The sequence below is a fragment of the Mercenaria mercenaria genome, chromosome 10 (genome assembly GCF_021730395.1).
Source record: "Mercenaria mercenaria strain notata chromosome 10, MADL_Memer_1, whole genome shotgun sequence".
In the NCBI taxonomy this organism is placed as follows: Eukaryota; Metazoa; Mollusca; class Bivalvia; order Venerida; family Veneridae; genus Mercenaria; species Mercenaria mercenaria.
The window spans coordinates 53,034,983-53,052,633 of NC_069370.1; positions in this window are offsets into that span (position 1 = coordinate 53,034,983).

The window sequence follows — 17,651 nt, forward strand, 5'->3', positions numbered from 1 at the left end:
TATAATGATGCTCCAGACCAAGTATGACAAAGATCTACCAAGCTGTTCATGAGACGCTGTATAAAGGCATTTCTAGTTTTAGCTCTAGCAGCCCCTAAAAGGGGTCAAATGTCCCAACTGAAAAAAGTTGGCTGCGGGCCTAATAAAGATGCTACACATCAAATTTGATTAGAATACATGAGAAAAAATCAATTAAAGGTTTTTTTATTTATTATTTTTATTTATTTCTAAAATAGGCCAACTGATCCCGCTTTAACAAATGCATATTCGCTATTCATGAATCTTTGGACAATGACGTCACACCTATAAAAAAGTGAAGGTCAAGCAAAATATTCAATTGTAATTATTTCAACATTTCTGTTTCATCAGCAAAGTTTGATCGTAGTCATATCACATAGATAAACTGTATGCAGCGTACCTTCATTTCATTTCATATAGCATATATATAATGAAACAAATTTCAACTGAGTTCAATATTTGCATACCATACTAAAGAAAAATATTCATATATAATAAATCAGTTAAATAATTTATAACAAATATATCAAAGCAAACAAGTATTCATTTTAATATGCAATCTGAATAAGTCACAAAAGCAAGAAACCTTTTCATATACAGACGACAATTGTAATAAGGAAAATCTTTTAAAAAGCACATCTCTACATAAAAGACTCTTATCACACCCTTATTCATGTGATACGCAGACCGTATCAGCTCTTTCTTTAATTTGATATATGTTGGTATTTGAACAGGTTTTTATCATATTTATTAAACTTACTTATCATTTTGAGATATATCAATATTCTTGCTAAATATACTGAGCCAAAGTTAGCTTTAAAACTGTGAACAGCGTCGTTTAGGATAAACGCTTTGTCTACATTTCACTCAGCGTAGCACAATCAACAGAGTGAAAGAAATTGACACTCTCGTCCAATCAGGCAGAGTGTTGCATAAATCTTCCATTTTGATAAGTTATCTATAATGCGTTATCAAGTAGTTTGATTTGCAAATTGAAGTCACGTGGCATAGGTAACGAAAACGAATTTAGACGGCGTCGCCGAAAAATTGCGAATTATTGAAGTAACGGAGCAGGAATGAAAACGTTTAAAGATAACATTTACTGACCGTCCTTTTGCAAACTGACCCTTTTATTGTGACCACGCATAAACATGAACACGTACATTGACATATAGATATTGTCTTCGTAACCTCATGTAGAGGATGATTTTGCTACTATATGAAAGAAATATCAGAAAAGCTGTAAATACAGACATACTTTTTACTTTTTATATCAAAAACAGCTTATATCCCTTTGATTTCCCTATTCGGGCTTTATAGAAACTATGAAGTATACTTGGTAACATACCAATGGTGATGATATCTCCTGAAAGTTGATTGCATAATACGAGATATCAACAGAGTCACAAAAAGTGACCCTACCCCAAAATAAAAATTAACGCAAAACATTATTACTACTTAGCGAATTTAATTGTTCATTCCTGACAATCGTTTGCAACATGTGCATGTGCACGTATCCCAACCAAACTGATTCGAATTACACGTTCACAGATACTTGGATACTTGGATAGGTGATAAAAGAGCAATTGCTGAAAGTGCCCTTTTCAGTAGTTTTCAGTGTGCGAACGTATTTACAAACCCATTGACATTTTAGTTTATACTAATTTATTTTAGCTCGATTGTGGTGACCGCTTAATGCTTTTTTGAATGACACTCGAGTCCGCTTCCTGGAAAATCCAGTACTGGAGCCATATAAGAAGGCTCGATCGTGTCCCCAGTAGGGCTCGAGCCCACGACCCCCGGGTTGAGCGGCCATTGACATTTATATAACAATTTACGGTACTTTCAGCACAGATTTAGTGTTGAATGAAAATTGTTAATTTGTACAAGCCGTTCACGTTGTACAGGACTTATGATATGCAGTTTTGGCTGTACCTGTTGGATATTCATCCTTGTTTTATATAATAGAGAGTTAATTTGAAATTTGCGCATTTAAAACTCTCTAGTAAAATGACTCATTAATGTTGTAATACAATGGCTACATGTTTTCCAATAAAATAACTGAACATCAATTTATATCTGTGGAAACTGTACTATGATATTATAGGCATGCGATTTACGTTCTATTTTACTGTTTTAATACAATAAGCGATAACATGATCTTAGTCTGCAAGTGAGTTAGCAGCATCCATCAAAATATCAAAAAGAAGAAAAGAAAAGAAACTTATCTACACAGATGAAGCGTGCATCCTCTGAAATGAATATTTTAGATTTTTCAAGTGGCCGCCATATATTTTAAGTGTGCTGTGATCAAATGTGAAAGAAAAAACAAATGGACTGGGAAACAATTTTAATACGACATTCTTTTCTGTCAATTTTAATAGAGATTTTGGCATAAACAATTAGCAGTAACATCAAATGACGCTATACAAAACTAACTTTTTAGAAGAAATCATTAAAAAATAAAATAATAGTTATGCACATGCCAACTATATAATTTTGCACCTGCGCCCCAAATTTTGGTCATTTAGATAGTAATCACATATGTTAAATCTATGTGATAGGTACTGATGTATTTACACCCATGTCAAGTTTCACTGAAAAATATTCAGTCGTTCTCGTTTAAAATCAGATTTTTGAAATTGACCTGTTTCATTAGCCGTTGCCATGGTAACGCTCACCGCTACATTTCTACGACCGATCGTAAAAATCAGTTCTTTCTTTACTCAGTTGTTTTAACATAGTAAAATAACATAGTAAAGAAGTTTTGTATGATGGGTAAATTAATTGTGGCAGATATTTTGAAAGATTCTCCTTATAGTAAGAATATGCCTGACCTACATTATATTTTAACTGCCGGAGAGCTAAAGAATATCTTTTTTGACCTGCATGAACATAACGATGTCGCTAATCAAATGTGTAGTGTTGAATCTTTCGCTTTGTGTGAAGCAGATAATTATATTAACATAAATTTCAAAATATTCTCTTTGTGTGTTTTCTTTTATAAAAAAAAGATCTATCTACAAGCCCTGTTTATTTTGGCCATGTTACATAACATAATGGCCCAATGTCGATCACCTGATGTTGACTATTTTACCTCGAATACGTATGACCCGCTATATCATGAACAGTATTATCTGTGTTTAGCATACAAAAGCATAAAACAGGTCAAGTACCCCCATTTGAACAAATTTGTTGAAGAATCTTTAAATGATTCTACAACCAAGTTTGACCGAGATCCATCAAGAGAAAAGTCGTTTAAAGTTGTTTTTTTTTTTTTTTTTTAAAATATTTTTAGCTCTAAAGGGGCCAAGTGCCCCATTTGAAAAAATGGAGAGTGCCTTATAATGATGCTACAGATCTAAATTGATGAAGATCCATCAAGCAAGTCATGAGAAGAAGTTGAATAAAGATTTTTCTATGTTTACCCTAGCGGCCGTAAAAGGGGCCAATGTCCCTATTTGAACAAAATTGAGAGAAGATCTTACAATGGAGCAACTGACCAAATTTGATGAGGATCCATGAAGCTGTTCTTGAGAAGTTGTTTAAAGATTTTTCTATGTTAAAATCTAGCGGCCCCTAGAAAGGGCCAAATGTCACCATTTGAACTAATTTAAGAAAGGACCTTCCAAAGATGCTACATACCAGGTTTAATAGGGATCCAGCAAACGGTTCTTGGAAGAAGCTTTTGAAAGTGTGTTTTTACTAGTTTTAGCTCTACTGACCTCTAAACGTGGCAAAGTGCCCCCATTTGAAAAGCAGTTAGAGAGGACCTTACAGTGATGCTACAGTTTGATAAGATCCATCGAGAAGTCGTTTAAATGTACATTGTATTTCTATTTTTAGCTCTAGCAGCCCCTAAAAGGAGCCAATGCCCCCTTTTGAACAAATTTGAACTGCCTTACAATAATGATACAGACCAAATTTGATGAAGATCCATCAATCGGTTCATGACAAGAAGAAGTTAATAGGTGTTTCTATTTTTACCTCTAGCGGCCCCTAAAAGGAACCAAGTGCCCCCATTTGAACAAACTTGAGAGGGGACCTTACAATGATGTTATAGACCATGATGAAGATCCATCAGGCGGTTCATGTGAAAAAGTCGTTCAAAAGTACTTCTATTTTTAGCTCTAGCTGCACCTAAATGGGCCAAGTGCCCCCCATTTTAGCAAAATTCAGAGAGGGCCTTAAAATGATGCTAAAGACCAAGTAAAATTAACATCCATCAAGGGGTTCAGGAGAAGAAGTCGTTTAAAGGTATTTCTATTTAAGCTCTAGCGACCCCTTAAAGGGGCCAAGTGCCCCCATTTGAGCAAATTTGGGGGTGGATCTTACAATAATGCTACAGTTCAAGTTTGATGAAGAACTCGTTTATAGTTTAGGAGAATAAGTCGTTTTAAGCTTTTACTATTTTTAGCTCAAACGGCCCATAAAAAGGGCCAAATGCCTTTATTTGTACAAACTTGACTGAGTACCTTGCCAGAATGCTACAGACTATGTTCGGTATAATTCTGACCATATTAAAGGAGAAGAAGTTTAAATTAAAATGTTGACGTAGGACGATGGACGATGGACGACGAACGCTGGATCATCCACCTATTCTAATGGCTCATCCTGACCATAGTTCAGGTGAGCTAAAAACGCATGCATGTTTTAAACACTATATTCTCAATTTCACATGTATGTTTTACCTTCAGAGATACATGTACGCTTTCGTACAATTATTTTTAGTAGAGATTAATTTTTAAAATGTATGAGTTTCATTACTTTTCGCAAATGGGCTAGAATCGATCAAAAGAGTAAGAACCAATAATTAAAAGCCCATATCCTTGTTATCATACTGTTACCTAGTTTATTGTCGTATATGACCAAATATCGAAAGGAACCACCAACTTACCGAACAACATTCATGAAAAAAAAGCATCAGCAGTACACAAGGTAGATGTATGGTTTTTTTCTCTTTGATTGGACCTGATCATCTACTTTAGTTCCGCAAGAACGAATCATAACCATCCCCAATAGAGGACAAAGTGCATCATATTTAAAACCTTTTGCGGGGAAGAATCCCGTGCCCCAACCAGCGGGAGGTGTATAACGGGCCTTAATGACGGAGTATACCCCACCCGCAATTTCTCCCGCAATACGCATATGCTTTCTTTAAAGCCTTGGTACGCCCTTGTAAAAGACAAGTAACCAAATAATAGCAAACTTGACTCGGTTTGCGAGTTTATTTCTTAGACTGTAGAAGAGTCTAATTGCATTGATGCGACGCCGGTCACGAACAAATGGCGAAACACTTACTGAAAATATGGGAAAGAACATTTGATGCAAAAAGTAATGGGAAGGCTTTTTTCAATGGAAACAACTGAAATAGGACCAAATAGGAAACCGTACAGGATCGGGGTTTCCCGTCATACTTCATATTGTTCTTATTTACTGTCCAAAATGTGGGTATTTTCTACTTTTGCACCGTTTGAGGTATTTCTCCTGGGACTGTTGCTTTGAAATAATGGGACGGAATTCGATTGAATATAATTACTTGCCTTTCAAAAGTTGAGAGATAAGCTTCCTATTGATTGAAATGATCATATTCTCTTTAACAGATTACTTTTCATTCTTTTCAACCTTACATAATTTCGCATTTACTTCGCAGAATATTTATACTGAAAAGGAAATGTATTTTACTCACTCTCATGTCGTGAGTAAATCAATTATTCACTAATTTCATGTTCCTAACTACAAAAACAACAAACAAAAATATAGGATACAGGTCTTAGTATTTGACAGCATTCCAATGTACAAAAAATACGAATATATTTGTCTTGCAAATGTCAGACGGTACGATGTTGTGCGATGTGTTGATGATCGACCAGTAGAAGTGGGGTAAATGTGGTTATCTTTATCTTTGTACACCACTCAGCCTGAAAACATACTATCAAAATTTAAGGCAAACATACAATCAGATGTACATGAAAATCTAAACTGTAAAAATGTGCTTTCTACTAGGTCCCGAATGAACCAAATGTAATAACTTGAACTCATCTTATCTAGAATAGTTAAACCGCATATAAGATGGCAATTCTGGTCTCTCTCAGCTTCGTTGAATAACCACAAAATAAGAAAAAATGTGCAGTGTGTAAAACATAACATTCTTTCAAGGTAAAATAAAAAATACAATGAAAACTAGCTCAAAGAGGATAACGGCAATTTCCATTTGATAACGAAAGAATAACATTGCATGGGAAAAAACAGCATAAAATATATATAGATATAGAATTAAATGCGTACTTGTGAATGTTACTTTTCTAAATGTAGATACCGAGTCTGGCATGAAGAATTCAAATGTTCTTATATAATGTTAAATGTATATCTGCCTTCAAAGTTCTAGTAATACATGAATACTCAACAGTAATAATTAACAAGGAACTGTTCATGTCTAAAGACCCTTGAAACATAAGGTACGTAACTGTGAACCTTATTTTCTATCAGAACATAAAGGAGACGTAATGTCTGGCCTAAGGAATCTCTCTAGAACTAAATGATTACTCTTGTTTAAATCACAGTCAAAAAGTCAAATCTGTCTTTGATATTCGAATAAAGCTACAAGACATCAGCAATAACTATTAAGAAACTTGAAATGTTTGTTAGGGTGGGTGGGAGGGAATAAACAAATAATCAAAATACTTGTTATGCTGTCAAATATTCAACCTCGAGTGGAGAATATCAATTAACAATCACTTATATAGTGCACTGAAAACATGAGAAAATCGTGAATTGCAAGCAGAAAACGCGGTAAAATAACTACCGGGAACTGGAGACAAAATAGTTAGCAGACGATGAAAAACGTGAATAATTTTATTTACTCACTCTCATGTCGTGAGTAAATCAATTATTCACTAATTTCATGTTCCTAACTACAAAAACAACAAACAAAAATATAGGATACAGGTCTTAGTATTTGACAGCATTCCAATCGAGCTAAACAAAGAAGGTAATTGTAGTGTAATAAATTCAAAAGATTTTTTTAGAAATATCCAAAGTTTTCAGAACGCTAGCCAAAATAAACGCAGCACGGCCTAATATTCATGTATCACAGACAAAGCATTCAAAAGACAGTCAAAGCAATAATGCACGACTAAAATTTACAGCCCATGCTTCTCAGCACAGCCAAAGCAAAATAGCACTTTTTACAGCAAACGCTTTCACAACACGACCAAACGGTCACTTTTTCGATACAGCGTACGCTTCAACAGCACTACCAAAGTAAAACAGTCATTTTTTCCAAACACCCACCGCTTTCACAGAACAGCTGAAGTAAAATAGACACATAGCTTGATACTCAAAAAGTATACTTATCTTTCATTGCAGTTCTCACCAAGTTTTATATGAATTACATATCCATCTTACTATCTACATTAAGCTACAACTTGCACACCATCTGAAAATATTAATTCACATATTAAATATTTCATTTGGAAAGAACTCGGCAAAAATAAATTACAGACAACATTTCAAAGTTTAGCAGAAATGAAACGGCTAATGTTTTCGCATCACGGACTCGAAATATAAATAAACAACATCATGTCTTGTTATCAAAGTTTCGCTAAAACGATATACGTTAAACTATTCGCAACATCTAAAAGTAACACTTACTGCAGAGTTTAATATAAACAATTGTTTGGCTAGTCAGCTCTTTTGCGTTATAACCAGTCAAAACAGTAAAACCTTTTACAGTACAGTTAAAGCAAAACGGACATAACTTCCTTAGCAAATTGAGCTTGAACAGGTAACACTTAGCCGTACAAGCACAATGTAAAAAATCAGGCCTTTCGCGTATCCTTTTAAATTAAGTTTGAAGCGACTCCCTATATTACAAATGTATACTTATCTATTCATTGTTGTTCTTAGCTCAACAGAAATAAATATCCACCAAACAAGGTAACACTGATCACTACATCTGAAAAGAACATAATAAGATTAACGATTGATCTAGATAAAAATAAATAAATAAATATATATATTATATATATATATATATATATATATATATATATATATATATATATATATATATATATATATATATATATATCACAGCACAATTAACGTTATTGAATATGTCAAAAATGAAAAGACAAAATCACTGTCGTTTTTAAAACAACTTCATTTATCAAAATATAATAATCATTCATTAATGCAGTACCCAATGCTGTAGCTAATGATTTCACAACACAGAAATTAAACGGTCAACAAAATGATACACGACAAAAATAAAACAGCCAACACTTCCATAGCACAGCCGACGTAAATTACAATACCTAACGTTTTCACAACACAAAAATGTAAAAGCAAATGCATCATAGCACGGTCTTTCTTTAAAACAGCTCAATATACCAAAACAATATTTTTCACAGATGTACTTCTTTTTGTAGTTGAATTTATCAAACAACTGCAATAAGACAGTCAACACAATAATGCATGACTTAATGGCAGAAAACGTACTAATGCACGAAAGGCTAAAAGCAACATAGCTAACTCAGTAATAAATTGTCTCAAAAAACCATAAAAGTACTCTGAAATGACTAGTGGTACAAACTTATAGGCGTAAGAGTTTTGCAAGATACTTTTATAAATAACCAAATATATTGTCAGAAAGTATAAAACAGTTGGAACGCTTTTGAAATAATGCACACATTTTACATTATTCTTGCATTTTTCCCAATATCTAACTTTTACTTTCACCCACTTCATTTTTCAGTGTCATATGCAAAACATGGCAGAAATGAACATATTGAAAATTTTCACCTACACTATGGCCGAGTAGTCTTAAAAACCAAATTTATCTAAAACATATACTTATCTATTCACTGTAATTTTATTCTTGAAAACATATTCACCACGTGGTCTACAATTAACCAAATCAAAGCTTCTGTGCTAAACACAACATCACACGATTCAAAATCAACATAACTGACGTTTTGGTGACTTCATCTTACAACTAAAATATAAGAACAAATATTAAATTTCTATCACAGTTCTAATCAATTCTGAATACTGAATTGTACATCAATAAACGATCTCTATGTTAAGCAGATCATCTCTAATAATTTTTCTCAAAATTCCATAACAAGAGGGTACTCTGAAGTGACTAGTGGCATAAGATTTTTTGAAAGATACTCTTAAAGACCCACCACGACCTAGTGACCTAACTTTTCACCAACAAAATCTTCATGAAAATAATTCTTAAAATACAGCTATACCACAAGATTTTAGGTTGACAATTTAGGCCTTTCCTGAATAAATGTGTTTTGACAACTTCATCTGCAAACTTATTCAGGAAATCTCTTTTCAGCATAGTTTCAAAAATATATATGAATAACTATCTTAAACTGTTGAAACAAAATGTGATCAAAATTTAACTAAATACACTGATTTATGTACATATTGCTACAGTAATTCAATAAAATCTTAAAACATTACACACATTGTCTTGGCCATATATATGTCCCTGTCATTTTCTTCATGCAAAACATGTATAATTACCATCATGGAAATACAAAAGAATACAGTTATTTTGTGGTGCCTCTTTAAAAATAACCAAATATAGTGTGCAGAAGGAACAAACAGTTTCAACGATTTTGAAGTAATGCAGTCAAGGACTTCGGACACTTTCTATATGAATTTGCCTACTCCAAGAGTGAAAAATAAACTACTAAGAAATAAGTATTTAATTACATATGCCATCAAAATACATATTTGAGATTATTTCTTAAAGTCAAATTTTCAATATTTGTTTCATAGAACAGTGATTTTTGTTTTAAATAGAATTACGTACCCTGTTATATAGATATGAAAAGTGTTTTGCTTTATACAACATTGTTCCCACCCGTGCATCAAAACCATATGTGGCCAGCATATGTAATTATTAATTATACACATTTTCTGTGACTGTTGTGTTGATGCAAGGGGTGGAACAGTACTTTTAAACAAAAAATATAACTACAGGGTGTTCCCAAATGTAAAATAACCAATATTTTTTATATTCATTTTTAATAAATTGATAGTCACATATTTTTACATCTGTTTGTAACTCAAATACTATACAAATGTTTGAAAGGGTAAACATAGGCATGTTATACATGTTAAGTAGTGAAAGAAGCAAATACTGTGAAATCATTATTATTCGTTGGGTTAAATTTTCATCGGCTTATCCTGGTTGTTTGTTGCAGTAGATTGAAATGTGTGCTTTAATATACTTGCAACACACCAGGTAATCTTCTGCATGCCCCCACCCCCACCCCCTCGCGACGCGCACACCACTAGTAATGAGGATGTAATTTGTTTTCCATTTTGTTTTTTTATTTTTTGTATTTCTTATATATTTTTCATTTCCTTATTTTTTCATCTTCTTCTGTGCGTTAATATTTCTTTTAGACACATACTAAATGTCACACGCATTCATTACTTCATGTTCTTCCTTCTGTGAAAACGGAATTGAAGACTGTTCTTTGCGGCGGACTAGGCCTAAACACCAAAAAAAAAATGCAATATGTGCACAGCAGTTAATCTGATCCTGACTATAGTCAATCCAACAGAAATAACGCTTGGCATTGATATGCCTGTGATGCATAGATCAAGAACAGTAGCTTCATGGCAGGTTATATCAGTGACGGTTTCACATTCAGTGTGATGCCACGAAAGTGATGTGTCAAGTCGCTTTCCATGCAGATGGCATATATAAATACGACTAGACGCGTAAACGGACTAAAAGATCCAGCCGAGTTTCAGGTGGATTTTTTATGCAGCGACCTGGATACATTTTTATTACATGTTTAAGCCAATTGAGCCGTGCCATGAGAAAACCAACATAGTGGGTTTGCGACCAGCATGGTTCCAGACTAGCCTCCGCATCTGCGCAGTCTGGTCAGGATCCATGCTGTTCGCTTTCAAAGTCTATCAGAATTAGACCAACCGTTAGCGAACAGCATGGATCTTGACTAGTCTGCACAGATGCGCAGGTTGGTCTGGATCAATACTGGTCGCAATTGCACTATGTTGATTTTCTCATGGCACGGCTCATTTGGCTTAAACATGTATAAAAATGTATCCAAGTCGCTACATAAAAATTCCACCTGAAACTCGACTGGACCTTTTAGTTCGTTTTCGCGTCTAGCCGTATTTATATATGCAATCTGTTGGTTTTCTCATGGCGCGGCTCAAAGGTTATCTGTGCCACTGGTACTTATCCCAAACAAGAACCAACCCTACGGCCTTGATAAGATGACTGCCTTTTCTTAGAATTAATGTTATGCAGCACACAACTATCTGCCATCACTTATAACAGAACTATACAGACATATGTACATGTACTTAAATAACTATCTGAACCACTGTAATAAAACTGACCGGTCACTTCTACATGTATACCTATTCACACATGTAATGCATCAATAACTTAACATAGATAAATCAAGTACAGGTTGTTTGCAAAAATATTGTTCTATTTTTTATCTATTTATAGGATTTTAATCTTAAAATGTTATTTTTTTCTTACATAAAATGATTTTTGTCATTTTATTCGACTGGAATTCATATATTTAAAACTTCCGTAAAGTGATGGCATTATATTTTTACGGAAATTAAACATTTTATTTTTTCAAGTAAATATACCCTGGCCTAGATAAAATAAGAAAAACATTTTGATAGGAACAGATACAAACCAGTTTCTGCGGTAATAAGTTAACTAACACATTGGTTTATCATTGACTCGAAACAATTTGGGTATTGTTTAAATACTTAACGAGAATTTTGCCTTCAAAATGTAGGCTAGAAGCATATGATAGTGTCCGAAGTCCTTTACATTATTCTTGCATTTTATTCCAATATCTAACTTTATTTTCACCCACTTCATCGTTTTTTCAGTGTCATATATACATTCTATGCCAAACATGGCGGAAATTAACATTGAAATTTTTTCACCTAAACTATGGGCAAGTAGCTTTAAAAACCAAATTTATCTAAACATATACTTATCTAATTTATGAAAACATATCCGCCACGTGGTCTACATTTAAGCAAGTCAAAGCTTCTGTGCTAATCACAACATCACACGATTCAAAATCAATCAGCAACTTTCTATTGTTGTTTTCTCTGATTATGCTAAAAGCCAACAGCATCATCTGAAGAAAGAATAATTAACATATCTAATATTAAATCGAATTGTAAACGCTTTAAATACGACGAATCATTTACGCCGGATAAATTAAAGTACGAGTACGTATGCTTCGCTTCACTTCTACTTACTGATACAATATGCACACCTTTTATGTACTAGTTCATAAATCTCGTCCCAGAAGTATATACATGTAATATTTACTTTCCTTCAATAGCAGGTTTTTTCATCGTGAATTTATATTAAATAACATTAACAATAAAATAACACATTAAGCAAGAAAACATCTGCAAAGTCACAGAGAAAAACAAATAAACGCATCTATATGTGTTATACAAACCTTGTGCACATGTACCATAAAACTAACTGAAAATATACAAAACAAATAACAAATTTTAATATGCACGTTTTCTTTATTTGAACATTCTGACCGATTTGTTGCACAATTTGCACGAAAACTTCGTGACCCGAAAACCTTCTCTGCGGTTATTAAAACCGAATAACAAAGGATTATGAAGTTCGTCACGTACAAATTTGCTATATAGGTAACATATCCGCCACTTAAAATATTCAAAATGTTTACAGATAAACTGTTTCAAATTTCTACAGCCAACATTACCACTAATTCAAGTACACAGTAGGCCGAAATTAAAACAAGATATTTTGTAAATCCGTATTAGCATATATCCCTTAGCGTTGATGAACCTTACCATGTCAATAATCTTTGTAAAAGATATTTTAGCCAAAATCAAAACTTTAAGCAATATGAAATGTCTCATTTTGTGGAAACAGTATGTTGATAAGTTCTAGGACATTCCCGTTACACGTGTCAAATTTTCAAACTATAAATATTCATTTTGACAAAACACTACGGAACATAGAAAAAAGTAATAAATCTTTACCTTACCGAAATTGCTATCTTTTTCGCTGAGTATTACGTTGAGTGTTCATTTCCAGATGCAAATGATGTCCAAAAACTGAATATTCGTCTCAGAAGGGTTTGTCAAGTTTTCTTACGAGAATAAACAAATAATCAAAATACTTGTTATGCTGTCAAATATTCAACCTCGAGTGGAGAATATCAATTAACAATCACTTATATAGTGCACTGAAAACATGAGAAAATCGTGAATTGCAAGCAGAAAACGCGGTAAAATAACTACCGGGAACTGGAGACAAAATAGTTAGCAGACGATGAAAAACGTGAATAATTTTATTTTTTTTTCTCCGTCAGTGTCAAAGTGTTGAGATTTATGTTTACATGATGCAACTTTTTTTTCGTCAAAGTTTTATTTGACACAGTTTTTGGTAGTGACAAAGGGTCTTAAACATACATTTTTAAAAGAAAATAGAATAGTTTGCCATTATGCATGAACACTGTGATGTCGTGATGTTGCGATGACGTCACGAGGTTACTTGTATGGGTAAATTTTGTTGAAACTATTGAAAAGGTATAAGATAAGAAGTTTAACCTAGTGTAATTTAGCGAAAGAGTTTTCTGTCTTAATCTGTCACAAACAAATATCAATGATAACAAGAATTTAACAGTCACCACATAACTGGAGACATGTCCACACTTAGAACTTTACACAATAACATATTCAGATCTCCGAATGTTTCTAACGTCAGCAGCCCAGAAAGCCGTTACGCTACAGAGGACGTTCAGCAGTTGATGACATGATGTCTCGAAAGAGGCCATAAGATGTTTTAATCACTTGTATCTGAACGACTGATAGCAATTTTAAAGTGATGGTTCAGATCTGCCCAAGAAAAACGTATTTAGACGACTGCAAAGAATAATGTGAAACAATGTCAGACTTGAAGCAGAAAAAACCAAAGACACTTGGGGCTCGGACCTCCACACACCCCATTCTCCTCCGCCCCTGGTTAAGTTTAGCCAATATATTTTAGCATTTCACCATGTATTAAGCATATGTGACGATCATAAAACGCATTTTGGAACATTTCAGCGTGTTTTTAAAAAATGTATTTTTACCATCAATGCTCTCAATACTACAAGATATGAAACATCTCACGAACACTAGGGAAACAATAGCCAGTTAAACGTTTAAATGAACCCCTACCAATGAATCACTGGTATCAATCGTAAGAGCTGTTACCATTCTGTCAAATGACACCGGTCCCGACAACTCTCATTTGTATTCCGACAAGAAATCAAGAAATAATATAAATCAATCTATCTAAATTCTATGGAACACTTCCTTGCGAATAGATCCCTGCTTTGAACTGCGCATACCGTTGCCGGGTACCAAAGTTGATACCGTTTCGACTGCAGTATACCGGATTATCGCTTCAGCAAGTGTTACACGAGGTTTGTTTAATACATAAAGAAGTGATGATCTAATTTAACATAGCCGTAATAGTAACAATTTTGGTTCCCGGTTTATGACATGCGCTACACATAGCCAGGGTCCAGCGCAAGCAAGTGTTCCCATTGTTCGTGCGATGTTTCATATCTTGTAGTATTGAGAGTATTGATGGTAAAAATACATTTTTTAAAAACACGCTGAAATGTTCCAAAATACGTTTTATGATCGTCACATATGCTTAATACATGGTGAAATGCTAAAATATATTGGCTAAACTTAACCAGGGGCGGAGGAGAATGGGGTGAGTGGAGGTCCGAGCCCCAAGTGTCTGTGAAAGGTAGAGGTGACGGCAGCATTAGTGGCTGTAAAACTGTCGATGTCTCAGGTGAGCTGGAAGTACCAAAGGACTGCTGGAAGGTGTTTTACGCTGCGGGGAAAATAAGGAGAGATCGATTTGTTGAGTTCTGCTCAACCCGGGACAAGAGTGCGTGGACGGTAGCTTGCATTTCCACTACCGTCCATAAACAGGCTCAATCAAACCGAGCCTGCAACATTTTCGCTTATGTCGTGTTGGGCGACTTGTGGTTTTCCACCTTTTTATATAGCTCGAAGTGATGAATGAAATTCATCTTAGAAATGATTTTGAATTTGAAATCATACAGTGGTACACATGTGTATTGTTCATTAATTCATATTGCACATTTATGTTGCATAATTTTATACATGTACACATTCCAGCGTACACGTGTAATTAAACTACGATTGACATACATTTCCATATCAGCCAATCAGAATAATTTTGTTATCTAGACCGGAACTACATTCAGGAAGTTCATACAACATTGATGAAAATTTATACTTAACGGAATGTTTTGCGATACGAAATATTAAGGCAATGTGACCTGTGCACGATGGAAGATAAATTAATTGTTCAATATGCACAGTACCCATTTACCTAACTGCGCGTTGTAGTTGAGAAATACACGATTGAAATGGGTTAGTTTATTTTCCAGTTCATGACAGTATGCCTAGGGGGTAGGGTATAACATGTACAGCGTTGTTTTCTTTCTGATCAGGTGCCAGTGATTTTCAGTACTAAATGGTGGTTTTTGAAAGAAGGCTCCAGGATTTTATGGTGAAGAGCGCGAACTTTTGGTACTTTTAACGCTTAGTTTGGCGTGAAATGTAGGGTGTTTTTCTCTGGTATAATTGATATTCAAACACGACCCGTTCCATTTTCCTATTAAACAAAGAAGACTGAAAACTGTGTTATTAAACAACATTTCATTTTTCTGACGTCACAATTATTACATCATAACGTTGAACGACATAGCGGCTCGCTGGAAAAGAAGGTCAGAGACCATCAATTCAAAAAAGTACAGGGAACTTACTGGGAATGAGGTAAGTGTATAGATCTACCTGGGAATAACGTAGCGTCTGTGCGTTCTGATTGGTCAGTCATGTAAACAAACCCTAGAAGTGATTTTTTTTAATTGATATTTTTACTGCATTGATTTTGTATTTGGTTATACATTTTGACAAAATTTGCTACATTTTATGTGTATTGAAAAAAGTTTTATCAACCGAATTTCTCCCGCCATGCCAACGATGTAAACAGGGGGTCATCTCATTCACACGAAAATTACTTAAATAAAGTATCACTATTCATATGTTTTTCGTCCGATATTTTGGTAGTACTAAGACAGTTCTTGAAAAACATGTAATTAGATATACATGTTTCGATTTTTGGAAGCCGTACACGCCATAATGTTATAATGTAAGTCTATGGGAAAACAATTGGTGGTCTCTAACCAGAAACCAACAGAAAACAGGCAAATATTTAATTGATGTCGTCAAGGATGTACTTTAAAATCCTTGGTAACGTGTTAGAATCGAAATAATATATCTCATATAGTGATTTGCTCTTGAATAAAATCATTGTTTTGTCGTTCAGATGTGTATTGTTATATCACTTGGGCTGCGCCATCGTGATATAATTCCTTCGCATCTGAACTCCAAGCAATGATTTTATTCAGCGACAAATCACTAAATGTGATTATATTATTTCTTAACCTTAAAAATAGATCTACATGCAAGCGAAGCGAGCTGAAAATGAACATCCACCCTCCTAGAATAATGCAACGCGAATAGAAACATTTGTTTGTTGCCAAGATTATTACCTAAGGTTGTTGAAATATAATTATGAACTGCAGGCGAATCCAGCAAAAACAATTTTTTAATATTCAAAAAGATAATTCTATACAGATTTGCTTCTATTTCTAAACGTCAACGACATACTTACTGAAAATAAGGGGAAGGACCATTGATGCAACAGGTAAATTTAATCATTTATTGTATGACCCTTTTTTAAAAATTCAATTTTGATATATTATTTGCTGATGGATCGTTACCAAAAAAAAAATACAGTATATCAATTCGCATAAAACATATTTAACACTATGTACTAAACACGATTGCTGATAAGCCTGATTTGAAAAATCGATAATCTTTTAACTGTGATCGTTATCTTCCGTAAATTTTACGTACATCTCTGAAATTAAGCGGGGGAAATGTATTAAGTTTTCAATCTCATCGATATTTAAATTGCCTTAAGATATTTTACATTAATGGCACAACGGACTATCTTGAATACTAGATGTTTAAAAGTTTAAAAAGTAAGAAATTGTAGACAAAAAGAGCTATAATTACATACATTTGTCTATGGAGCGATGTAGCCTGTTTTCGTGTACGCTTCACAATTTATAAAATAAAATTTGACTTTCACCTCAATGATTTAGTTTAATTGTCGCTTGGTTAGGAAGCATAGCACAACTGAAGTAGCCTACAACCTCTATTATTACCGTTTATTACCCCTAGTATGGTTGTTAGATTATTTGCCATGACAGGTAATAAAATTAATAAGCAAGGGATTACTAAATTAAGTAACAGTTAGAGCATACCAAAAATTGTCTGTTACGAAATTTTACAGCTGTAAAAGACCTGTATTTTTGTTCAAAACTACAGTCATGATTATTTCATTACCTGTACGATAATAGGACCTGTTATACAGCTGTAAAACGCCTGTAAAAAGACCAGTACTTTGAATTTACAAAAGACCTGTAAGTGGAAAA